The 26,966-nt window shown below is 37.5% G+C and overlaps 1 protein-coding gene across 2 annotated transcripts in view; it reads right to left on the bottom strand.

Moving 5' to 3' along the window:
• Positions 1-26,966, bottom strand: part of Slc39a10 (solute carrier family 39 member 10) — a 148,819-nt gene that overhangs the window by 106,837 nt on the left and 15,016 nt on the right. The window contains exon 3 of one of the 2 annotated variants that reach the window (XM_048808209.1): positions 7,959-8,059. The gene's annotated coding sequence lies outside the window, so the exon portion shown is untranslated. Of the gene's footprint in view, positions 1-7,958; positions 8,240-26,966 lie in introns of those variants that run through there. The other variant, XM_015481174.2, reaches the window with a different exon arrangement.

The raw sequence follows: 26,966 nt of genomic DNA, 5'->3' as shown, positions 1-26,966 counted from the left end.
AAAACTTGCTCCATCATGATCCAGTTGGAGATATATTTGACATAAAGGAAACAGTTGGAGACTTTTATGCAACAGATACTTATCAAGCTCCTACTATGCATCAGATGAAGTCCTTTAACTTCATCCCTTTAATGGTCATGGATTTTATCCCTAGCCAGCCAGCCTCCTGGAAAATTGATGTCATTACTCAGGGAATGAATGATCTCACAAGATAAAAGGGGGGATGACTCAAAGCAGTCCATCTCTCCAGCTAGAGAGGGCCAGCAGGTTAAGTGGCTGTGTCTTTGAGTATTAAGGATCACTGAGATTGGGGACAGAAAAAAGGGAGGGACACAGCAGGTAAAAATGTACTTCTTCTCTACATTGCTAAAGAGTTTGGCAACAGTTACAAAATTAAAATGACAACATTAGAATGTGGCTTTCAAGGAACAATAAACATCAACAACCATTGTCTCTTGCTCCCACAATGCCTATATACTTCCTCTCTCTCCTCCTCCTCCTCCCTCCCCCACTTCCTGGTCTTCTTCCACCCTTTTTTTTTTCAGATGCTAGAGATTGAACCCAGAGCCTTACACATGCTAGGCAAATGCTGAACCATTGCAATATATCCCCAACCCGGTTAGCCTTTTTTAAAAGTTAAATTGTTACACTAGACAATATTTTATCTACTGAAATATCATATAAAATCGCTTCTATGTATACACAGAACTGATTAATTGCAAAGAAAAGTAAAAACTTAAAAATCAGTCTAAGGTTTTAATCTGCTGAATTTCCACTTCACTAAAATAGGCATAGCTAATTCTGAAACACATTAGGTATTTTTGTGAACAACCCATAAGAACAAAACCCAGAAACTTCACAAAATGAGTTTCCTGTAAGAAGTTCATCGGTAAGCTTTTTTAAAAAAGAAAACTTCAAGCACTTTCAAAATTTTAAATGCTCTAAGACTATAACCACTGAGAACAGCAGTGTTATTCCTTTATAATATTATAAAGCATGCATTTACTTTGTTTTGATACAAAGCTCACATTTGGTTTTCAGATGTGCACAAACATGGTAACAAAAGAAAAGAAACAATGGAATGTGTTAGATAGGCAAGCACCCAGTTGCTAACCAAAAGGAAAGAAATCATTTTCCTTTGCAGCCCAAAAGAAAGAAAAACAGTATTATCATCAAGGAGGAAGGAAAGCATCACTGAAAAAGAAACATTTTCCCAGCTATGAGCTCAGCTCGGGAGATATGAGGATGGGTTAGGGGAACAAAGGGTACCAGGTGAGAGAACAATGTTTTTGGCCCAGACCGATAGAACTTTGATTCATATAACAAATCAATCCACTTACAGGAGGAGCTTAACTTCACCTGTGGGAGGATAGTTCAGTCTCTCTCCCCTCTCTTGGAATGAATGGAGAGGGCTCTGGCTCACCCTCTGCCTCCCACCACAGGAATGTGTGCTATCTAGAGTTGTTTGGAAACCCGGGGTACTTAAAGGAGCTGTATCAACAGGTTTTTCCATCTCCCTAACACTGAGCCAATTGTAAATGTTGAATGAGAACCTTGAACAAGTTAAACACCATCGCAGGAATTCAAAACCAGCTCTAGCTATGGTTTCTTTTTCTTTCTTTCTATTGCAATAGAATCACAATTTAAACTTTTATTACTTGCTTTTTGAGCCCAGACCATCAAGTTGACAAAGAGTTATTTCCTGACAGTATAATACAAAGCATGTTTCAAGGAAAGCCAGAAAGTTGACTCTGAAATTGAGTTAGGATAGAGAACAGTGACTTTTTGCAGATGGGGGCTGCTAATGTGAGTCAAACAAACCCAGGAGACTAAAACATGTCCTTCCAAGTAATTCACTAATTCCCCAAATATTTTCTGTAAGTATAATCTATATGTGTTTCCATGGTCCTTCAGCACAAACATTTATCTTCTCTCTCTCAACTTTGGCCTATTGAATTTCCATTTTGTCTTGACATAAAACTGCTTCCTGTGCATAGGTGGCAGGTAAAATTCATCATGGAAGCTTTGCCCATCTGGCACTAAATGCTGAGCGGGAAGTCATAGGCAAACTTGAACCATATTTTAAACATCTACCTATGGTTATTAACAATTGGAAATTGAGAAGTCATTCATATGCCTTATAATATTATAAAGCATGCATTTACTTTGTTTTGATACAAGCAAATAGAAAGATAGATAGATAGATAGATAGATTAACTCTTTTTGGTTTATTCTATAGTACCAAATGACTATTTAAAAGGCTCTCAGACTTTATTTGGCATGTATACAATCGAAAATGACTATACTCTGATTTCAACATTGACAAAGATGTTACAAAGAATATGTATTCTCCCCCATAGCTAAACAAAAAAGATTACAATTAAAAATAAGCAACATTCCCAAAATGAACATACAATTATCCTTAATCTCAGGCAGAAATTTAAACATCTGTAATTAAAAAATAAGCTGCTGTGCAAATAATTTGCTGATTGCCACTACTGATCATTTTAATTAACTGACTTCCTAGATGATCTATATATATATTTTTAAAAATTATCTAAATAATTAATTTATTAATGTGGTAGATTCTAGGGCTCAAGGAAACAAACTTAAATGTCTAAGACTATATATTTGAGGAAGCAAAATAAAGTAACAACAAAAGCAAAAAAAAAAAAGTAGGGGAAGTGAAATAGGATGAAAGATAAGAATTAGCATGGGGAAGGGCCCAATAGCACACAGACCACAGGGAACACTTGAAGAGGCAGTTTACTCATAACCCTGGAAAGTGGTTCAAGAGTTTTGGACTCTTCATTAAGTCAAAAAAGAGCACCACAACAAAATCCATTTTAAGAGAAATACTCTGTGGGGGGGGGGGGGGTTTAGGGTTGTGGCTCAGTGGTAGAGTGCTTGCTTAGCATGTGTGAAGCATTGGGTTTGATTCTCAGCATTGCATATATATAAATAAAATAAAGGTCCATTGACAACTAAAAAACTTAAAAAAAAAAACAAAACAAAACTCAAAGTCAACCAAACTGCCTAGGGAGCTTGGTCCTAGAACTTGCACTTGACACTGTGATTTTACCACTTCTTAAAGGGATATGATATATCTCTTTAAATTTCCAGGGGGTATGGAGTGTTTCCAAAAGTGAAGTAGAGAAGTCTGTAATCATGTAAGCATTACTTATTTAGCCATTGCAAATTAAGATGATCAGATATCGCTATAAAATGGGAATTATGAGTTTTAAGATTTTATACTAACATGCCCATACATTTTCTATTCCTCCCTTGTTCTTTTCTCCCTCTTTCTTCTTCTCCCTCTTTCTTCCTCTCCCTCTTTCTCTCTCTCTCATTTTATTTCAATTTTGGCAAAGAATGGAATTCTACTTTCTTTTGAATTCTGATGTCACCAAAATAAAAAATATGGAGCAAGATCAGTGGGGTGACACAAGGCCCTGTGGTTCATGCCTGTTTCCCTGCTACATGAACATGTGATCCTGCTTCTTGGGCTGAGGCAGGAGGATCCAAATTCAAGGTCAGCATCTGAAATTCAGTGAGACCCTGTCTCAAAATAAAAAATTAAAAGGGCTGGGGATGTAGCTCAGAGGCAGAACACTTCTGGTTTCAATCATCAGTAACACACACATAGACACACACACTAGCAGGGTACCTGAAAATCCTCTCCAGAATACTACTTTAAAAAAAAAAAATCCACAGTGGAGATTTTAAAGGCAGATTTATATATGATATCAAAATGTTGAAACCAACACAAATACTCATCAATAGGGAAGGATAAATTGCAGTATATTCATGCAACAGAATACTATATGACAGATGAACAAATTACGGACATGAGGAACAATGTGGATGAATCTCATTGGCTTCATCTTGACCAAAATCCCCTGGACACAAGAAAGTACATATGTAGTTTATGGTTCCACTTAAATGAAGTTAAAAATCAGGCAAAGTGTTTACCAGGGAGGGATTATTGATTGGGAAGGGGCATCAGAGAGACTTCTGAGTACTAAAAATAGCCTAGATTTTTATTTGAGTGAAGTACCTCACTATGTAAAAAATTTGTGAGGGTTGGGGATATAGGCTTCAAGGTAGTTCACCCAAGCAAGAGACACTGGGTTTGATCCCTAGCACCACTACCATTTCAAAAAATGCATGGGTCTATTTTATTGCAATTTTATTTTTAGTAATAAAATTAAAAGAAAATTCACAGTGGGGAGGGAAGGGAGACAAATAAGACAGGGCACAGTGGCATACACCTATCATCTCAAATACTCCTAGCCATTGGGAAGGCAGAGGCAAGATGATTGCAAATTGGAGGTCACCCTGGGAAAGGCAAGGCCCCATCTCAAAATAAAAGTGAAAATGGGTGGGATGTAGTGAAGTAGTAGAGCACCCTTAGGTTCAAACTACCAGTAATGAAAAAGAAATTAGAAAGCCACCACCAAAACACTAATAGATTCAACAGAAGTGATGGTCTCATTTTAAAAATTCTCTCTCATCCAGGAGTTGAAAGACCAATCTATTTTCTTTTATTGTTTGTTTATTTATTTATTTATTTATTTATTTATTTATTTTTGTGGTGTTGGGGATTGAACCCAGTGCCTTGTACATGCAAGTCAGGCACTCTATATCCCCAGCCCTTATTTATTCTTTTTCAATAGACATGGGAAATGGCAAGAGGAGGGGATTAAATGACTATAAAGAGTCCAAAAAATCTAGCAGGTTTTGAGGACTATTGTTACAGCTGGAGTTTTCTGATTATGGATATCTTTATCTCCTCTAAGGTTGCAGCCATCTGCAATTACTCTGATTTTATTTTGAAGGATATTCTTGCAGAGTGACCAGGAGGATGAAGAGAAAATTGTTTGGGTTTCAGGTAGAGAACTGAAAGTGTGGCTTTTCAATACTGTTCAGCAGAAAGAAAAAGACGGAAAGATTGTCTGAGTGGTATGTGGTGTGTGTGTGTGTGTGTGTGTGTGTGTGTGTGTCTGTGTGTTTGCGCACGCGCCTGTGTGCACGTGTATAGTGGTAGTGGTGGTGTTGGGCTTTCCTTTGTGTTCTCTGGGCAAAACTAAAGGTCTTGGAAGTTAGGAGCAGAAAAGTAAGAAACCCCAGTATTTATTTATAGTGAAATACTTTTGAAATAATTTATCTTATTTATATTTTGCAATGCTGGGGATCTGATCAAGGGCCTTGCACATGATAGGCAAGTGCTCTACCACTGAGCTACACCCACAGCCCCATCTGTGCCTTTAAAAAAAATGTTCCCTACGCATTTTGACAAAAATAAATTCTTATCTTCTTACCTAGTTTTCTTTTTTTAAACTATTTTTCCAGGCTTTTTCAGCATATTCTCCCTCTGTAAGTCCCCAGCCCTTAGGAGGTCATTTTGAATAGCAGATGCTGACTGGTGAAGAACTGTGTGGAAGGATGTCAACTGGGCCCTGGAGATCATGCCCTGGCATTGCTTCCTCATGCCTGAATTTCTAACTGCTAGGTAGCTGCCTTGTTTAACCACCCAAAGTATCGCCAATTAGAACCTGAATATCTTCATGAAATTGATTAGAAACCTTAGATTAAAATTAATGCAGACAACTATGGTCTATGCTAATCCCCAGCATTAATTTAGATAAATGTATATGCAAGGAGGAGAATGAAAAATTGAGGACTTACATATGTGTTTGTTGTTTTATAAACATAACTGCATTTAACTCTCATGACATCTCTGTAAGGTAAAAACTAGTATCTTCATTTTTTTCCATTTTACATGTGGAACTCTCTCTCACTATTTTTTTTTTAAACTGGAAATTGAACTCAGAGGCACTCTAACATGGTACCATGGAGCTACATTCCCCCATCCTTTTTATTCTTTGAGACAGCTCTCACTAAGTTGCCACATCCTGCCTCAGCCTCCCAAATAGCTAGGATTATAGGTGTGCACCACCACACCTAACCACAATTTGATATTTCTGATTATAAGGAACAAAGGTACTAATATGCACAGACAGGGTTCAAGCTCAGATCCATCTAACTCCAAAATCACTTTTTTCTAACTGTTACTCAGGCAAGATGCTTACTCTCAATCCTCAGAGCTAAGATGCTCTTATATACAGTAAATTAAATCAACTGAAATAATAATCTCCTTGAGGGCGAGGCTGATTACTTTTTTTTGTGTGGCATAAAACATGCCTGGATGTGTAAGGGGCACATTTCCAAATAGATGCATATGACATAAATGTTGATTTTCTACATAAATCACACACATACACCACCACCACCACCACCATCTCAAAGCATGTGTAAGCATCTACATCATTGTCATTATGGATTCAAATACTTGAAGAAAAGATAAAATTTACTCAAGATAATATTGCACAAAGCAAAGTCAGTACAAAGGATGGTTAAAATACCAAATGATAACATAACTCAAAAAATTAAAATGTTGGATACCGAATTACATTTGCTTGTCTTTAGCTTAAAGGCAAATTGGCTAATATTTCTGTTATTCCACAAATACCAAAAAGCAAGCATAAAGCCTTTCATGGCATAACTGACCCCAAACATGGAATCACTTCAAAGAACCTGCACATACAGGATGTTCTGCTTATACAAGATGAAACCTAAATGAGCGGACTAAAGTTCAACTATTAGAAAAATTACACTCTGATGACCAGCTCTTTGCACCATAAAATCAAAAAGCTCACTGGAAACATTTCTTCCGGGATTTCTCTTCTCTCATTTTATTTTAGTTTCTCATGTGAAAGAAAAACTCTGAACAAGATTCAAATTCTTAATGTCTTACTTTTAGATGAAAATTAGGCTGAAATTATTTTATTTATTTTTAAATTAAGTTATACCCTGTTACTGAAATAACTATATCTGGACCTTTCTTGTTAATGATCCTTTGCAGTCAAAGCCATGAAGAATTCCAAGGTCCTATGCTTTGTTATTTTCTTCTTAGCATTAAGACTAATGCTGAGCCTTTCAGATTTTAAAGTTATATCATAGAATAAAAGTATTCCAATAAAAAAATAATTTCAGGTTTGTGGTGGTTTCATTTCTCCTTTAGAATTACCTTGGATGAGTTTGTTTGTGATCCTAAACCTACTTGCAGGCAATCAGTTAATCTCCATTAATTGCAAACACGTCTGATTAGGTTCAGGTTTGAGATTTTAAGGAAAAAAAAAAAAACCAAAGGTTTTGTTTGCCTTACTTTGTTCATGGCAATTATTGCAGTAAATAGACTTTCTTGTAATTTTAATAATGTGGACCTGTGCCCATTTTTTCCCTTCCATTATTCCAAATTGTTCACTCTTAACTGCTTGCTTCTTACTTTTGTAGTTATCCTTTCAATGTCTTTAAAAGTGGTCATTTCCTGTCAAAAGGAGTGACTATTCTGGCTCATTTTTTTTGAGGGCAAACATCTTTTTTCCTTTATTTTGGCTTATTTTTCAGAACAATTTCCAACTGATCCCTGCATACAATCCTTGGTCCACATTTTGGTTCACAAACCAATCTGGCTGTGCATGTTAAATGTCCTTCCTGTTCCTGCTTCTCCATTTTTAATGTTTTCCATTGTCTCAGCATTCTCTCAATTTTAGTTCACTTTAAAAAAAAAAAATTTCCTTTATATGAACCTTTTTCTTTCTTTTCATTGGTAGCTATTACCTTCTATTTTAAGGTCTTTAACTTCTTTCTTTTTGTCCCCACTGAATCTTCTACCAAGATTAATTCATTAATACATTGAAGGTTACACTCCTGCACATGCAATTTCTGGGGTACATGGGGAGATGTCTGTCTCTATTTGCTCTGATCCCTGTATGACTGAAGAAATTGTTAACCAAAAATAAAATGGTAAAAGAAATGTCCAAATGTTTACCTAATAGCGTACACTTTGCTAAGTAACTATACCCTAGAAGGAATAGTAAATAAACAAAACTTACCCTTTAAGGAAGATTTCAGTAGGAGGCTTAGGATCTCTACCTCTTTATTTCAGCTCACTCCAACTCGGTTAACAATTATTGAAGCTTCCTGGGTCCAGGGGCTGTGGAGACCACAAATAGAAGATAAAGCAAGTCCCTCCTCCTATGTTTTCATTCGTTTGAATCAGTGAGGTGCTAGGGCTTTCAAACACCAAGCTTTATATAAGGTGCTTTTCTTGAAGGATGTTTAGTAACTGTTTTCCCCAGCCAGTGAGGATCTTAGGTTTCCCCCCTTTTTAAAGCTTCAGGTTGTTCTTCAACTATTCTTTTTATGTTGGATAACCCTCAGGGGTTTATATCTGACTTCCATATTTAATGTATTTTAATTCAGCCTTGTAATGATCTGTATTTATGCATTCATGAGCTCACCTTTCCCTGAGGACTCACACAGGTAGCAGAGATTAAGTTGGCATTCTTTACTACTTCCTGGCATTTACAAGTCTGACTTCATAAATACCTTTATTTCTGCACTTGCATTCAAACATTTTAGAGAGAGAGTGATTAAATAAATAAAACAAGGTCTTTTGGACTGATCTTTTTACAACACCATAACTATAGTAGGTGGGTAACACACACATTCTGGCTTTTCCTCCTCTTCACATGACTCCTTGCCAACTTTTTTTTTTTTTTTGAGTGATCCCTTTAAAATCTTGCAAATTTTATATCACTTTCTGGTAACATGTACCATGCTCCTACCTTGACTATAGTATTTTGTACATAGTCTCTCTACTCTATTGGCTCTAGACCAAAAAATAATTTTGCACTTGGGAAAAAGAGTATTTTCCTGTGTATTATTCTCTTCTTTTAGCAAGGAAAGCAGGAAGGATGTGGAAAAGAAGTAATACCCCAAACAGAAATGAATGGAGCCTGATCCAACTGTAAGTGGCTCCTTCAAGGAGGTTATGGTCTGGAGAAATTCTTAACTGTAATGATATCAAATCCACCTCCTAACCTAAATAACTAAATAGCAAGAAAAGAAACTACCTAATCAAAACGTGGATGAAGGACCTAGATAGAAATTTCTTAAAAGAAGACCTATAAAAGAACAACAGATATAATGAAAAAGTATCCATCACCACTAATCCTCAAGAAAATGCAAATTAAAACCACAAATATACTACCTCACACATGTTAGAATGGGTATTATCAAAAAGATGAAAGATAACACACATTGGCAAGGATATGAAGAAAGGAAAACCCTTGTACACTGATGGTGGGAATGTAAATTAGCACAGCCATTATGGAAAGCAGTATGGAGGTTCCTCAAATAACTGAAAATGAAATTATCATATGATTTAGAAATGCCACTTCTGGGTATATGACCAAAATAATTAAAATCAGTATGCCAAGGGAATGTCTGCACTCCCATATTCGTTATCCACAAGAGCTAATATGGAACCAAATTCAGTATTCATTTTCAAATAAATGTATAAAGAAAATGCGGTACACATGAGCAGTGAAATACTATTCAGCCTTAAAAAAGAAGGAAATCCTGTCATTTGTTACAGCATGGATGAACCTGGAGGACATCATACTAAGTGAAACAAGCCAGGCACACAAAGACAAATGCTGCATGATGTCACTTACATGTGGATGTATGTAGACATGTGGATGTCACTTTACATGACCACCATTCTCTACCTCATAGAGGTAGAGAATGGTGGTCACCAAAGACAGGGGAGAGGACGGATGGGGAAGGGAGAAATGTTGATCAAAGTGCAAAGTTTCAGTTAGAAGAAAGCTCTAGAGATCTATTGCATTGAATAGTGAATAAGTACCTGTATGTTTCAAAATTGCTAAAAGGTTATATTTAATGTTTTCAGCACAGAAAAAAGATTAATATGTGAGGTGATGAATTTAACTGACTTGACCATCTCACAATGTATATGTATATCATAATGACACATTATACCCTACAAACACACGCAACTATTATTTGCCAATTAAAAATAAATCTAAAAATATTTAAATACCACCTTCTAGTAACAACTTCTCAAATATCCTCCTTTTCCAGCTGCAGTCTCCTCCCTCATATAAATAACTGTCATCCTCTAATTTATTGTCATTTCTGTATTGTTTTATCTCCCCACTAAGATTCTGCTTCTCTTTATTCTTACCTATAGCACCTAACCTAGTCCTTTTTTTTAGACTTTTGATAAATGTTTTCTAAATTGAAATAAACTTGATCTTGCTCAGGATTCTTTTTCTAGTAGGCAGAAAAAAAGCTCATTTCAGTTGACATATTCAAATTTACACCACACCATTAAGGTATATAATGACAAACAAACAAACAAACAAAACCGAATAGAGAAAAGTCACATGGTTGTTTTTTAAATTCCAGCATTATTTTCTTCTTGAAAAAACTCAAAATGAACAGCTCTTAGTGCTTAACGGTGTAAGCTCTCACAGATGTGACAAACATGTTTTTGTGATCTTTAAATATTTTCTGGCTAACATGGATAATAATCAAGAGTAATTACAATACATCAAGTGCAACTTTGAAAAAGTTTACAAAATAAAATATAGTTCACAAACTGGGCACAGTGGTGCATGCCTGTAATTCCAGATGATCAGGAGGCTGAGGCAGGAGGATTAAGAGTTCAAAGCCAGCCTCAGCAATGGTGAGGCGCTAAGCAACTCAGTGAGACCCTGTCTCTAAATTAAATAGAAAATAAGGCTGGGGATGTGGCTCAGTGGTTGAGTGCCCCTGAGTTCAATCCATGGTACTTGCCAAAAAAGTGCCAAGAGCCCACATCCCCAGCCTGTAATTCCACCTACTTGGGAGGCTGAGGCAGCAGAATTGCAAATTGAAGGCCAACTTGTGGAACATAGTAAAACTCGTATCTCAAAATAAAAAATAAAAACAGCTGGGGATGTAACTCAGGGGTAGAGCACCCCTGGGTTCAATTCTGTTTACCACAAAAAGTAATAAATAAGAAAGTTCATCAATTAATTCATTAAAGGGGCTGGGGATGTAGCTCAGTGGTAGAGTGCTTGCCTAGCATGTGTGAGGCTCTGGGTTCTATCCCCAATGCAGGAGGGGGAAAAAAAGCACAGAAAATCTGTGAATCATTGGATTGTACACCTCCACGTTATCCTACATTCATACCTGAAAAAATCAAGACTATGCTGCCTTAATTGTTTTCATCTATACAACAAAGAAGAACTAGTAATGGTACAGTGTTTCTCTGAAACTTACTTGTGAGTATGTTCTTGCCTGTGCAAGGTGAGCTACCAAACCATCACCAGTGCAGCAAAGGAATGAAAGCACACGCCTGTCCTATTGGTAGGAGGCTGATGAATCATACTGGTTTATGAAGAGAAGCAGGGTATTGGTAGTATGATTCCACTAAAACCCAAAATATCCTGGTATATCTGGGTCTTGTTATGAAGAATTACAACAAGATTCTTAACCTCTTGGAGTCAACTTAAATATTTTGATTTCTTCCTGTCACCGAGGTCTTCAATGTATTTGTTTAAATGAATAATATGGAAAGCTGTATGCAATTTGCATATATTGAAATGCTATATATATATATATATATATATATATATATCTTCAGATAATTAACATAATGTTCTACCCGGTAAGTAAATATATAGCACAGATACATATGTAATTGGTTGTGAAAAAAATTTCTGATCATTTGGGATGACAAAAATTTTGTAAACATTTCTGTTATTTAGATTCAAGGAACAGAGGCCTATGTTTTCATTTTTTTTTTTTTTCTCTTGGGAGGTGGCTGCTGACAATCCCAAACTGTTTATTGGGTCACCTTACAGCACTTCTCAAACTGAAAGGCAAAACTATTGCCATTTTAAATGGTCATTAAAATTGAGGGGGGAAAAAATGTGGGAGGAAAATCACACCTGAGCCATCCTTCAGTTAGATTCTAAAGTACAAATAAAATGCTCCTCCGGCTGCAAGACAAAACGCCATTCCCTGATGAACTGTATAACTAGGTACCCTGTGCCTGGCTGAGGGCGGGAAATACTCTTCCTCTGGCCCAGGGCTGTGATAACTATGCAACAGATGGCTCTCCACTTCTAAAAAAGGGGAGAGAGCACCATCAAGGAAGCAAAATAAGGTACTGGACATGTAGGCCAGGACTTACTATATTTGGACACAGGTGGAGATGGAAATCCTCCACTGTCCATGAGTCTTAGCCACAGAGACTCTGGCTAAGCAAGTTTGTATAATAGGCACTTGTGTTTTGAATCTCCTGCTCCTTATCACTGTGTTCAAGGCAAAGGCAATCTAATGCATAAGACTGCATTATTTAAGCCCAGACAGGCCTGGGATTGAGTCCTGATGTTGCTACTTATTGTGTTTCTTATATAACCACACATATATCCATAACCACACACACATCCATAACTTCTCTCAGTTTCCTGATGTGCAAAATTGGATAGTCATTATGCCTGTTTCCTAGGGCACTTGTAGTGCAGGTTGGATGACATGGTATACGTAAATTAAGGACCAAGCACAATGCCTGCCATGCTCAGTGGATGTTAGCTAAACACAGTGAAACATCAACTGCTCTGTCTTTCCTATCTGGAAGGTGACAGGCTTGAGAAACGCCTCTGTGGCCCAGGTCACCGGATAGACTGTATCCCTCTGAGCGAGGGCTGCTGAGCATCCCCTGTCATCTTGTTGAGATCGCCTTCATGCTTCCCATCCTTGCCATAGCCAGAGATTGCTAAAGACATTCCTTCATTCAACTCAGGTGTAATAAGTGCCACCTCCACATTAAGTGGTCAATACTGTGTTGGGAGTACATGGGTGAACACCTTACACAGGAAAATTGAAGACAGTTAATAAATAAGATAAAAATACAAATGCAATAACTGTCATTTGTCACTTTTTAAAAAAGGGACTTAAAAAAAAAAAAACAGTCCCGGGATTGATTTCACTTTAGGTAAGTTGTCAAGGGAAGACCTCTGTGAAGGAAAATTTAAGTCAAGACGTAAAAGATTACAAAAAGCAGAACTTCTTTCTACACCTTGTGGTCTTTTTTTCTGCAGATCTTTTGATAATCACCAGCCTGATATCCTGTAACTTCCGAATAGCTACTGGCTGTCACTCTCCAGGTGATATCAAGAGGCAAAACTGACAAAGTGTTTCCTGCCTCCAGGGAAGGCAGGGCCAAGATCAGAGCTGTAGCCACTGGGCAGTCCACAACAATTACACAGGTTGTCACTACAGAAGGCCACCAGGCAAGCCAAGTGCCCTGGCAGGAAGGAGGCTGTCATCACCCACCTATGAGGAAGGAGTACTTTTTTTTTTCTACTTCACAAAGGTAGAACTAATCAGTAGCCCTAGGTATACTCAGAAATCAGTGAAAGGTTTTCCAATGTAGTCTTGCACAAGGAACTTCCGGTGCCCTTCTGGAAGAACTTAACTCCTGAGTATAGGAGATGTACGGAACCCACATAACCTGCACCGTGATGCAGAGTCCACTCATTAGAGGTCAGGCATGCTTCCTCCTCTTGACATCTGAGGGATGAGGATCTGTGCTGTCTTTCTCACTGAGTGGAGCAGGGGGACTCTGACCTGCCAGAGCAGGGGTAGCTGAGTTCCCACTGCCCATGTCTTCACACAAACCCTCAGTTCTTCCAGCAAGTCCTGCTGCAAGTGGTCTGTCTGATAGTGCCGGTCCCCATAGCTATGACTAATGATCCTTCTCAAAATGAATAGTTCTTGTTGGATTTGGAATGATTCTCCCTCATACAACAGCAGAATCATTCTTCCTGATTACCAAAAGCAAGGCACAAAGAATCCTTTTTGGGTTGAAGTAATCTGTGGGAGTGATGAAAGAACAAATAGGGAAGAAATGTAAAAGAATATGAGCTCAAAGCAAGAGAATGTAAGCTCATGTTTGCATACTCAGAGTAGTATCTAATTAAGAGATTTCAAGGAGTAGAGGAAAAGTTTTTATAGAGAAATGCATTAAAAGAGTTTCAATCAGTTCAACCAAAAAAAAAAAAAATCCACATGTAACATTCTCTTGGCTAGCTTTCTTACATATTAAAACCTAGAATTATGCAGATAAATTCTCAGGCTAAGACATGTTTTGGCCTAATTAAAAACACCTCAGACTAGCAAGCAAGCCTGTGTGATTTTAAAGATAGCACTTATCCTTAAGGCAAGAACTAGTAGAACTGGCTAGACTTGATTTCTGTCAAGGTTTTCTTGGAGGGAAACAAAAAAGGTAAAGAAGAAAAAGGTATGAGTCTTTTAGAGAACTGAAATGACAGAAAGCTGAGCTATACATCAACCGTACACAAATTTAATGTGAATTAATTTAAATGCATGAGTTAAGCACAATACAGCTCTCCTACCACCTTAGGAGGCTGCACAAATTATAACTCTAGTTAGTAGTTTTCACAATTTCAAATTGTTCACAGGCCCAATCCAGAAAACCTGGTTCCCTAACATGCCAGTTTATGTATAGTAATTTCAGGGGGTGTTGTAAAAGTTTCAAAATAAAATTAATATTGCCAGGCATGGTAGTGCATGCTTGTAATCCCAGCAATTTGGGAGGCCGAGAAAGGAGGATCAAAAGTTCAAGGGCAGCCTCAAGAACTTAGTGAGACCCCGTCTCAAAATAAATAAATAAAAAGGGCTGGGGATGTACTTCAGTGCTAAAGAGCCCCTGGATTAGATTCCTGGTACCCATAAATAAATAAATAATCAAATAAATAAATAAACTAATATTGATTTTTATGAATCTTAAAATAAATAAATATTGAACAGATCTTATGGGGAACACTGAGGTTACTCTAAAAAGTTTGATCAATTCTACTATAAGTATCATATTTTTTTCCCCTGGGCCATGAATGACTGAAATCTCTTTTAAAGAGTCCTATGAAGAAACAAAGGCTTTGTAAAGAGAGAATAAAATTTAAAAATTTGCAATCATTAAAAATATTCTTTGGGCTGGGGTTGTGGCTCAGTGGTAGAGTCCTAGCATATGCGAGGACCTGGATTCGATCCTCAGCACCATGTAAAAATAAATAAATAAAATAAAGATATTGTATCCAACTAAAAAAATAAATAAATATTTTTAAAAAATATTCTTTGTTATAAATATTTCAGGGCCACAATCTCCCTTCTGGTCCCCTTTACTTCCCATCCTTAACTGTCCACCATGAAATCAAATTTATGCTGATTTGCCAAATAAATATTTCTCTGGATATTTTCTTTCAGAACATTTTCGAAAGACAGCAGTCACTTGAACTCTAAATAACCGGGAATATGCAGTAAACCCTGCAGTGATAGACTTAGAAATGCATCTCACACGGCCTTTCTACCTTAATGCTCCCATATGATTGTTTGAGTGCTAGTGACAGATACACTGGTTAGGTTTGACGTTATTCTTTGAAAGTATCTCATTCCTGAACTTATTAGAACTCCGGGTTGTAGCTCAGTAGAAGAAAACTTTCCTAGCATGAACTAAGCTATGGGTTCAATCCTCAACATGACCAAAAATAAAAATAAATAATAATAAAAAATAAAGTCTGGGTAAATGTGAAAATGATAACCACATGTATGATTCATGCATTCATTCATTCATTCATTCATATGAGACATATTTACAATTAACTGATAGTTGTTGGTACTCGGAATAAAACAACGAACAAAAACAATCAATATTATTAATCAATTCGACATAATTGACATACATAGAGAACTGTATCCAGAAACAGCAAAATTTACATATTCTTCAGTATAAAACATTCAAGAAGATAGACCAGGAATTGAAAATAAAATCTATCCTTGGCTACAATGGAAGAAAATGATGGGGCTCAGGACATATTACTCTAAGATATGGCATCTGTGCATTACAGAAAATCTCATAAGAAGGAAGGTCTCGTTTATCTTCTCTTGACCCTTCGTCTCTGAAGCAGGTCAGATGCAGGTCAGACACAGGTCCTAAGAACTCCATTCCATGCTCCCTCCTTTGCTAAGTTTTCCCATTTTATTAGCATTAGATCATACCCTTTTATCTAATCTTACCTTCCATGACTATCTATTTCTTATCAAACCTAAGCATAAAATACATTGGTCTCCCCATTTCTTTGGGTCTTCATTTCCTTATGAAGAAAATTATATTAAATAAATTTATGTTTTTTTCTCTTGTTAAGCTGTCTTTCATTAAAGGGGACCCATTTCATGACAGGCAAGGAAAAAGAAGTCTTTGCTCCCCTACAGAAATAAGAAACCACTAATTTCCTAGATGTATGGAGAATCCTCAAATATTTGGATTAAGCAACATACTTCTAAATAGCACGACAAAAAGAAAAAAATTTGAAGTGAATAAAAAATTAGAACAATCCACAGCAGAATTTAGGGAATGCAGCTAAAACAGTCTTTGATGACAGATTTATACATAACACTGAATGCTTATATTAGAAGAGAAGAAAGAGAGCCAGGTGCAGTGATGCATGTCTATAACCCCAGAGGCTCTGGAGGCTGAAGAAGGAGGATCGAGAGTTCAAAGCCAGCCTCAGGAACTTAGTGAGGCTCTAACCAACTTAGCAAGAGCTTGTCTCTAAATAAAATATTAAAAGTGCTGGGGATGTGGTTCAGTAGTTTAACACCCCTGGGTTTAACCCTTGGTACCAAAAAAAAAAAAGGGTTTAATATGAATGATCTAAACTTTCATGATAAGCAACTAAAAGAACAAATTAAGCCCATGGTAATCAAAAGGAAGAAAATGGATAAGAAGTAGAAGCCAATAGATTAGAAAATGGACAGTAGAGAGATGTTGCTATACTGTGTGTGCGTACATATATGGAACAATAAATGCCATCATTATGTACAACTATAATACATCAATTTAAAAATAAGAAAAAAGAAAGAAAGTAAGAAAATGCATAATAGCCAGGCATGGTGGCCCAAAATTACTCAGGAGGCTGAGTCAGGAGGATAACAAGTTCAAGGTCAGCTAGGAAATTAAGCAAGACCCTGTCTTAAAACAAACAAATAAACAAACAAACAATATATATAATTTAATATGTAAATATATAAATAAATTTTAGGTCAGTGGTAGAATGCCCCTGGGTTCAATCTCCAGTTATACACACACAAAGGGCAACACAAACAACAACAAAATCTGAAAAAAATGTAAGCTACATGAATGACAAAAATCCAGACTAATCAAAGGTGCAATTTTTTTCAACATATTGCTAAATCAATTTCAGACTTGCTAAGGAAATCTATTACTTCTTTTGAAAGGAAGTTTCAAAAGCATCAGCGTATTCATATTTAAACTAGAAGTAATAGTTACTAAGGAAAATACAATGGGACAGAGAAGAATTTTAAAAGTTGAAAGGTTTTATTTATTGGTATAAAGCATTTAAGAAGAAAAGTTATTGTTCGGAAGTCAGAAAAGGAAGACTTGTGTAATCAAGGGGGACAAAAAACTTTATCTCCTGATCAGCAGGCAGAAAAGTCTAACCAGATGGACAGGCCTCTGTGGAAAGCCTTAGTGCTGAATTTGTGGCTGCCAAGTAGTATCAGCCATTTCCAGAAATTAGGTTCTATAGTATATGAATTTATTATCTAGAGAGCTGACATTAATTAAGTCTCAGTTTCTGCAACAAGCCTTATTTTCCAAGCAGACTCCCCAGCTGCTGCGGAACACACTGCCAGCCACCACGTTCACATTCAAGAGGCCTTTCTTCCACTTCAGGCTGAGAGCTGCATCCCTCTTTTTGGCAGTTAGGCCTTCAACTGTCTGGGGAATGAAGATTCCCTGCAGATTTGCCACAATGATCTTAATTTGCCTTGCACTACATTATTTCTGCCTGGAACTCCCCTGCTGACCCAGTGGTCAGTTCTGCTCTCTCCTGTCTGATGAAGTTATTGTAAAATAAGATATAAAAAATATCTAAAAGCCCAGTAGGTTAACTTAGGAAATTTCATTTTCTACTTAAATGCAGGTATCCTTTTAACGTAGATCCAAAACTGTTCCTTCTATTTCTTTAACTTGTTAAAAGAAAGCACTATGTACCAGATGATTTTTCATACCAAATGATTTTGATGGATGTTCATTCCTGAAGTAATGCTGCCTTAAATATTTAAGGGCAAAAAGACTCTGAGATGATTTGACCTTGAGAGAATGCTGTTTAGGCCTAATGAAAATAAGCACATTCTTGAGAATGCTGTGGAGCATACAAAGAAAGTAGAAGAGATACCAATGAAATGAAATGTTTTCCCCAGCAGTTTGTGAAGAGTGAAGATTCTGAGAAACCCACTGTTAAAACTCGTTTCCAGGGCTGGGCTCAGGGGTAGAGTGCTGGCTGCTGAGAAACCTACTGGGGTAAAGCAAGCATTTACCCCATGCGAATATCACCCACTGTATGCATCAGTGAAAAAATTGATCTACATCCATTTAGAATTTAAGGTTCACTTCCCCCTAATAGAAGCAAGGCTTCTTCACCCTTGGCACAGTTTCCAGTTTGCTGCCTCCTCCCAGTTCCTCCACGTGCTTGGATTCAGATATCTACCTTACAAAACCGACTCCTCGTGACCATGTCTCTATGGGATAGCTGGGTAAACTACTTGACTCACTCTCCTGACCCCTGTAGCCCAAATGAACTGTGTAGATATGCCACAGTGACTACCTCTCAGCCACAGTGTGATTCCACGGAACTTGTATCTACTTGTTCTAAACACACCAGTTATAGCCCCTGAAGGAAATTTTTGCTTGGGTAATATCCTGGATCCCCCAAAAGGCTTTGGCTCACAGATGCCTTTCTTTTTCTTCTCTTGCTTTCCACTTACTGGTTGAGTGCACAAGCCCGGGGCCACTAAGTCCTACCAACTGGCCCTGCTAAGTGTGATGCATCTTCTGTCTGGGGTCTGTAATACACCCCTTTTGTGATTTTATGCATTTTGTTGAGTTGCCTCCTCCAGATCTCACCTCACTGACACACCTGAATCTAACTTCTCTCCAGGTTGGGACTCTCCTGGGATAGTGGTTATCTTGGTGGGAGTAAATAGGACAGAGGTCAGATGAGAGCCAAAGGATGCCCGCTTAAATAAGCTCCCTTGGTCAGGATCACCTGGTCACAGGTAAGATACTCAGTCATTAGCTCATCTACCACAATAAAGAAGCATCCCTTGGAAAGTACACTGTAAATATCCACGACCACCTACTGCCCAGGACCCCATTAGGGCAGTGCTGACAGGAATCTCAAGATCAAATTAGAGGAAAATACAACAGAGATGTATCAATTCATTTATTACAATCCAGAATTAGTATAAAGGTACTGAAATTTACTTAAAACACGAGAATGGATTAATTGATTTTCTTATATTTACTTATATTCTACAATATTCTGAGTGTGAAATGAGAAGCTACATTATAGCCAGGGGACCCTAGAATTGTTTACAATCTTGGGGCACAACCCAGCAAGCATTAACACTATGCAAACATTGCCCCTGTATGCAACAGCAAAAAGAAATGAGAAGTCCCTGATAAGGAAATGGTACAATTGCAAAATTTTAAAAAGTTTTTATTTTTATTTTTGCAGTATTGGAGATTGAACCCTGGGCCTCATGCAGTCTACCACTAAGCTATATCCCCAAACCACTTAAGTTTTATTTTGAGACAAGGTGTCACTACATTGCTCAGGTTGGCCTTGAACTTGAGATCCTCCTGCTTCAGTCTCCTAAATAGTGAGATTATAGTCATGTGTCATGGCTCCTGGCTTCAACTGTTCTGTTTCACAAAAGATTTCCCAGGACCCAAGAAAAAGTATGACACTCTCCAAGATTTAATAGGGAGACAAGACACTTGGTTAAATTAGAATCATGACTAGAATTTTAATTCAAAAGAATGACTTTCCTAGGTTTAAAGGAAGCAGGTTATCATTTGCCCAGAAAGATATTCTCATGGATTCAATTAATCAAAGATGAATTAAGTCTCAGGACTCATATCTCCATGCTTCCTTTTGTCCTGTTCCCAGCACATTTAACCTCAGGCAGCTTGACAAATAAGGTCAGAACTTGAACTTGCACACACTGATCATTAATTCCTCTGAAAGAAAATCACTAATTAAGTGGAAATGTCTCCACAGTTTCCACTTGGTTGAAAACAGGGAGTTTTGGTTTCTGACATAAAAAAGAAACCTAACAGCAAATACCATTGAAAACTTTCCTACTTTCTTTGGAAGAAATTGCTTAGACATATCTTATGCACTTTTTTACTTACATATATTTCTTATTTTCTTTTTGTGCTTTTCCCCTTCTTTACTGTCAACTACCAGGCTTGGTCTTTGTGCTTTTAGGTTTCTGTACCAGGACAGTGAACTCCTATCTGAACAGGTCTCATTCGTGGAATATTAATATAATTTGATTAATGTTTGATAGTTAGAGAACTTATGCTGCACCTTGGCAGAGGTAGAGATTCTGTTTTAGATCAGAGATTGTCTTAACTTTTTCTGCAAAGGGCCAGATGGTAAATATTTGGGTTTTGCTGACCATATGGTCTCTGTGGCACCTATTCAACTCTGCCCTAACAGTTCAGAAGCAGTCCCAGATGATGCATACATGAAAGTGTAGCTATGTTCCAATAAAACTTTAGGTATACCACAAATTCTAGTTTCATATCATTTTGCATGTCATGTTTTCTTTTTGTTTTGTTTTTGTTTTGCAGTTTTGTAACCATTAAATAGCGGAAAATAGTCTTAGTTTGCAAACTTAAAAAAAAAAAAAGAACCAAATTTAGCATCGTTGGCCTCTGACTTAGAATCACATTAACCTACACTCTACCCCTATAATTGCTGTAAAAAGACAAGTCAAAAATTCCCTAAACTAAGTGTAAAAAATTAAGCAGTAATTAGGACCTACTCATATATTGTACTGTTTGGATCCCCCCTCAGGAAATTCCAGGAGATTGCTTGAATCTGGCTTTTCAAAGTTTCCCGTAAAGTACTAAGTGGGAGAACCAGAGGGTTCTATGGGAGGGCAGAGCTGGCAAGAAGCTGTCCTGCCCCATGTATGTAATTTCCTTCAAGTTCTCTATTTCATCTTAAAATAGTTTGTGAATTTGTCATTTTACTTCATAATATTTTCCCCCAAAATTTTCTAGCAAAGGTAAAGCTCTAAAAGGCATGACAATTTGTACAGAACCCTGTTCCTACAAGGTCATGGTACTCTATTTAATCTGAAAAGCCAAAGAAGCAAGGTTAGAGACTACCATAAAACATTAGATAAGAATTTAACTGCAGAATCCTATGTAGTTAAGCAACTTCTTCCAGGAATAATCGTTCTAAAAGAGCACTTTGTTCATTTATGCTTTTCTGTAAAAAATTAATAAAGCTCTTAATGTATAGAAGCAATGACTTCAGAACAAAAATATAGCTGGATCAAATCTCCTGTCATGGAATCTTCCACACGTAATCCCAAGGGGACAGCAGAGAGCTAAGAGCAAAGAACAATTTCTTTTATAGTTCCAATTCTTACCAAATATGTGCATATTTAAATTACAAAATAGCTCCAATTGTTTTTGACTTTACAATTCTTTCTTTCAGTTTTGCTATCAGATGTGTCTTCTACAGGCTTAGCAAGATTTACTAGCTGATACATTTCTATTGTTTTTTCTCCCAAGACACTTAATGCTTTCAAAAGTTCAAATCAGTAACTTAAACCAGTTTTGGTTTACTTCCAAAAGATTCTTTTCTCATTCTTTTAATGCAAACACTTGATGTGCTCTTTTAAGAATGTAACCCAAAATTGTACCCTAAAGCTCACAGTAGTCTCATAGACTGGTGCGTTACCATGGCAACCCTTGGGCTAGCTTCTGAAAAACAGTAACAAGGGTTTCCATCCTGTTTCTGTCATTGTGTTAACACAGCCCCATCCTGCCCTTTGGATCCCAAGATGAGGAAGGTCATTGCTAATTCTGCTTCAACTTGCTTTTTTTCTTTTTTAAGAAGTGAGACTGGGAAAAGAGGTTCCTCTCTCTTGGAAATGATTGCAATCAAGGAAAGAAAACTCACCCAAATCCTGGAGCCAGAATTTTGCTTTAGGAGGTAGTTTTGTTTTGGCTTTTGAACTTTTGTACTACATATTTTTTTAATATGTTGGATGGACGAAGATACCCCACCTTCTTTTATCAAAAGAAGCCAACAGGGCTGGGGATATAGCTCAGTTGATAGAATGCCTGCCTCACATGCACAAGGTCCTATGTTCAATCCCCAGGACTGGGGTGGGGGCAAGGGGGGGCATTGCAGTTGTAACCTGACAAGAATTTGGAATCTAACTAGATAACAGTATTTTCCCACTTGCCTTTTGTGGCTAGGGCAAGGCAGGCACTAGTTCTAGCAAAGGTACAAAGTGCTTTGGCTGGTCACCATAACACAGAGCTTGTGGCTTTCAGAGGGTGAATTCTGGTTCCTTCAGATTTAATCTTTCTACTCCCTTCAACCCAAAGCAACTGCTTTTCCTTTTAGCAACTGCTCACAAGACACCATCCCACTTGAGTGTCTAAAGTCTGAGAAGGGATTTGGATGTAGCTCAATCATAGAGTACTTGTCTAGAATGTGCAAGGTCCTGGGTTCAATCCCCTGCACTGTAAATAAATAAACAAACAAATGAATCTAGGAAGAACAGAGAGAAATAGTGCTGGCCTGGCAGGTCCCCAAACCTTGCTTCACCCTGAACTTTTGCTCTGAAGGCATGACCTTTGATATTAGGTTTTCTGTTCTAGGGCCTTCTTTGACATCTGAGAACCCTTAATCTTCTACACAATTCCAGAGTACCTTATGTGTAAACACCACTGTTTCCTTTGGTTTTATTTGTATATATATAAACCAGAGTTTCAGAGAAAAGCAAAACAATGCTCTCTCTCTTTCCCTGTGTTCCAACTCTTCAGTTTGTACATCTAGAAAAATCAGGAGCTGGGCGTGGTGGCACATTCCTGTAATCCCAGTTGACTGGGGAGGCTGAGGCAGGAGGATTTGCAAACTGAGGTCAGCCTCAGCAATTTAGCAAGACCCTTGGCAACTTAGCAAGACCCTGTCTCAAAATAAAAAATAAAAAGGACTGGGGATGTGGCTGAGTGGTAAAGTGCCACTGGGTTTAAATCCTCAGTACCAACCATTCCTAATAAAACAAAACAAAACAAACAACAACAAATAGAAACATCTGGTACTCAAACAAGGCATTTGGCCAAAAAAGATGGTAAGCCAGAAATAACTCATCTCTAGGTCAGGTTTTAGCCTTAAATTTATTATTATCATAAGAAAAAAAGGAAAGGAATGCTAACATTGTCTCCTTTGGAAGACTTTTAGAATCAACTACCCAATACTATAAGGCCCGAGAAGGCTGCAAGTATCTCATTTTGAAGGCATCTATGGTAGATTTTAAAATTTAGGCAAACCGGGCAAAATACCTGTTGGTCTGCTAGTCTTGCTGCTGCTGCAGGCAGGGAGCTTCTGACCAGGGCCTGAACACTGCAGCCCATTGTTGTCTTCCAGACCCTGCATACAGTGTGTGCTGTGTCTGTGCCTCACCTCTCACACATCTAGCCCTTCAGTTGGGGAACCGGCAATCTTTTGAGTTTCACAGCAAACAATAGGCTATTTACTTATAGCAAGTCATACTTCTCCTATGACACACAGCTCTATTTCTGTATGCTATTTCCTAAACTATGAACATTTCAGTGTTGACTTATGGAAACTGAGAAGTACTCAGTTTGTGGGAATTTAAAAAAAGAGGAATATAGGAGGCTGGAAATACAAAACTTGAAGAAGAGACAACATTAGCAAAAGGAAAGGAAGCTGAGAGGTAGTAATTCCTGGCCTCAGAGGTGCCTTTGGCTGGTTTCCTGAGAAAAGAGGCAACAGAGACTTGAGTGAAATAATCCAATGGCCTGGACTCCGTTTGAGGTTATCAAAAAGAGTACACAGCCAAAGGAAAGGAAATCAGCACTATGCACAAGAGCCAAGACAGACAAACAACCAAGCTATTGACAGATGAATGGATGAAGCAAATGTGGTGTGCACACGTAATGGAATATTATCCAGTCTTCAAATCCTGTCATTACAGCATCATGGATGGTGATGGAGGATATTATGTTAAATGAAATAAGCCAGGCACAGAAAGACAAACACTGCATGTTCTCATCATATTTGAAAGCTAAAAAATTGATCGCATAAAAGTGGAAAGTAAAATAGGTCAGCAAGGCTGGGAAAGGTGGCAGGGGAAGAAAGTAGAAAAAGAGCTTCTAAAATGCAGAAATGTAGTTACATGGGAGGGTTAAGTTCTAGTCTTCTATGGCATAGTGGGGTGACTGTTATTAACAACAGTTTACTGCATATTTGAAAATAACTAGAAGGAAGGATTTTAGGCCTGGTAGCTAAGGAGATTGAGGAAGGAAGATTGCACGTTGGAGGTCAGTCTTAGCGATTTAGGGAGACTCTGTCTCAAAATAAAATAGCTGGTGGTGTACAATCCTAGTGGCTCAGGAGGTGGAGGCAGAAGGATCATGATTTCAAAGCCAGCCTCAACAACTTAGTGAGGCCCTAAGCAACTCAGTGAGACCCCATCTCTAAATAAAATACAAGAAAGGGCTGGGGATATGACTCTGGTTAAGTGCCCCTGAGTTCAATCCCTGGTACCTAAATAAATAAATAAACAAATAAATAAATAAATAAATAAGGCTGGGCATATAGTTCAGAAGTAGGGTGCCCCTAAATTCAATCTCTAGTACCTCAAAATAAAAATAAGGATTTTTGAATATTACTAGCACAAAGAAATGATAAATATTTGAGGTGGTAAATATGTTGATTAACCTGATTTGATCTTTAGTTTGATCCCTTTATCCATCATAAATATGTATCAAAACATCAACATTGTACCCCATGAATATGTACAATTATTATGTGGTAATTGAAAGAAAAAGAAAGAAAGAACAAATGAAAGAAAGAGAAAGACTACACCACCATGTGTTTTAGAGAGGAATGACAAAACTCAGCTATACAGAGTAAGCAAAAAAAAGATAACCCACAAACTTAATCTTTTAAATTGTTAAAATTATTGTATTGTGAAACAGCTTGAGGATTGGGATCCATGCAGAAATGCCCACATCAACGAAAGAAAAAACAAATCTCTTCAAGATTCACATCATGTGTAATAAAATAATCTCATCGAAGCTCTGTAGAAATGAGACCCTGAATAGTTGTGAACAGAGAGTAAGGTAAATTGGAAAAATTACCAGCATCCTTGATTATTTAGCATGTTTATTTGGCTGCTTTCTTTCAGAAAATAGCACAATTATCATGCAGATTTCCATAAGGCTACTCCTGGTCTCCAGTTCCTGAATATTTTTCCTGAAGGTTTTAACCCTCTAAATTGTATATGTTCTGAGAGAGAAGTATTTGGAAATGTAAATGTGGGATGGACCACCTACACTGACGGGTGTTTCAAGTTGGAAGAGGATTTGCACCCACAGAGTTAATTCACACTTCAGCTCTTCCAGTAGCCCGGAGCCCAGCTTCTATCCCTGGGAGTGGACACCCCCCAGTACACTTCGCAGTTGGCATTGACCCCAAATGCTTACAGATGTGTCTGGGCCTGTAAGTAATTTTCTTTTATCTTTAAAATTGTACTCTTGCTATAGCTAATCTTAAGGTGTAACATCTTAAAAAAAAAAAAAGGAAAAAGAAACAAAACAACAAAGAGCACAGAGCAATTCTAGCATATAATATAAAATACTAATCAGAATTAGAGATTTTTTCACCTATTTTCCATGCTCATATTAATTCCCCAGTACCATTTAATAACCAGAACTTTGACTTTGTATCATATAATTTGTGTTTGAATTATCTTTTTTTTTTTTTTTGTACTAGGGAATAAACTCAGGGGCACTTCACCACTGAGCCACATCCTCAGCCCTATTTTGTATTTTATTTAGAGACAGGGTCTCACTGAGTTGCTTAGCACCTCACCTTTGCTAAGGCAGGCTTTGAACTCCAGATCCTCCTGTCTCAGCTGGGTTTACAGATGTGTGTCACCATGCCTGGAATATTTGAATTATCTTTACCTCTTCAACCTGTAAGGCCAGCATCATGAAAACTGTACAGACTTTTAAAATGTTTTAACATGCGTGTTTTACCCCACATGGAAAGGTACTTGTATTTATTTTCATTATTCCTTGCCCCTGCTAATTTCCCTTTATATTATTCACTTACGATTCATTCTCCTTCATCATTTCATAAAAGTGTTTTTGCATTAGGAATCTATCCTTTCCTTTCTTTTTATTTTGTTTTTTCTTTTTCTTGTGATACTAAGGATTGAAGCAAAGGCCTCATGCACGCTAGGCAAATGCTCTACCACTGAGCTACATCCCAGCCTTTTTAATTTTGTATGGAGACAGGATCTCCCTAAAATGGGGGAGTCTGGTCTTGAATTTGTGATCTCTAGTACCTCAAAATAAAAATAAGGATGATTAATACCTGGGATGATTACAGGTGTGCAGACACCACACCCAGCTTTGTATTGTTCCTTCTCTTTCTTTTTTATTTTTTTATTTTTATTTTTATTTTTTTTTATTGTTGGTTGTTCAAAACATTACATAGTTCTTGATATATCATCTTTCACACTTTGCTTCAAGTGGGTTATGAACTCCCATTTTTAGCCCATGTACAGATTGCAGAATCACATCAATTACACATCCATTGATTTACATATTGCCATACTAGTGACTGTCGTGTTCTGCTACCTTTCCTATCCTCTACTATCCCCCCTCCCCTCCCCTCCCCTCCCCTCTTCTCTCTCTACCCCCTCTACTGACCTTCATTTCTCCCCCTTACCAAAATTTCTCTATAGGTTTAATGCAATGTTGTATGTTCTTTTGTATAACCCTGAGGGTCTCCTTCCATTTCCATGCAATTTCCCTTTTCTCTCCCTTTCCCTCCCACCTCTCATCTCTGTTTAATGTTAATCTTCTTCTC

This window comes from Marmota marmota, unplaced genomic scaffold, assembly GCF_001458135.2.
Source record: "Marmota marmota marmota unplaced genomic scaffold, marMar, whole genome shotgun sequence".
Classification (NCBI taxonomy): domain Eukaryota; kingdom Metazoa; phylum Chordata; class Mammalia; order Rodentia; family Sciuridae; genus Marmota; species Marmota marmota.
The sequence above is the reverse complement of the archived record's forward strand: the minus strand, read 5'-3'. Positions and strand labels throughout refer to the sequence as shown.